The following is a 496-nucleotide window of genomic DNA, read 5'->3' on the forward strand; positions in this document are numbered from 1 at the left end:
GCCAACTATTTAAAACTTACCTCGTGGCGAAATATCGTGATATTCTTCTTCAGCTGGACTGGGTACACGAAAAGCTGCGATTTCCTGCGAATCATCGTCTAAAACAAAAATTATATTTTTTCATTAATATTATATTTCTAATCACACAAAAACTGATTTTATAGGGAGGCATGTTTTAAAAATTCGACTTACCGGGTGATAATATGATCAAGGGTATGTTCCGCTGGTTACGCGGAATATTCTGTACGGCCTCGATTCGTGCTCTTCCTGGAAAATTTGATATTTTAATAGAGGAAATACATAATTTAATTTTTAATTTTATTTCTAATTAATTTTTATTGTTTTTCCAACTTACGTGCTGGTACGACTTCATCGGGCGCTTCTGCAGCAGGTCGTCGTCGTCTCAAACTGAGACGACTTACCGGACAATCCTCGACGATGTGGAATCGCACGTCCTACAATACAGTTTGGTTCTATGAAAATATTAGAATTTAAT

At 36.3% G+C, this 496-nt stretch overlaps 1 long non-coding RNA gene across 1 annotated transcript; it reads right to left on the reverse strand.

The window, feature by feature from the left end:
* Nucleotides 1-20: 20 nt before the first annotated feature.
* On the reverse strand, nt 21-425 carry LOC108757971 (uncharacterized). The gene is made up of 3 exons (XR_001939931.1): nt 356-425; nt 193-267; nt 21-98 (listed from the first exon to the last, which is right to left on the reverse strand). It is a non-coding gene; the product is annotated as an uncharacterized LOC108757971 (long non-coding RNA).
* Nucleotides 426-496: the final 71 nt, after the last annotated feature.

Source organism: Trachymyrmex cornetzi, unplaced genomic scaffold (genome assembly GCF_001594075.2).
Source record: "Trachymyrmex cornetzi isolate Tcor2-1 unplaced genomic scaffold, Tcor1.1 scaffold149, whole genome shotgun sequence".
NCBI lineage: Eukaryota > Metazoa > Arthropoda > Insecta > Hymenoptera > Formicidae > Trachymyrmex > Trachymyrmex cornetzi.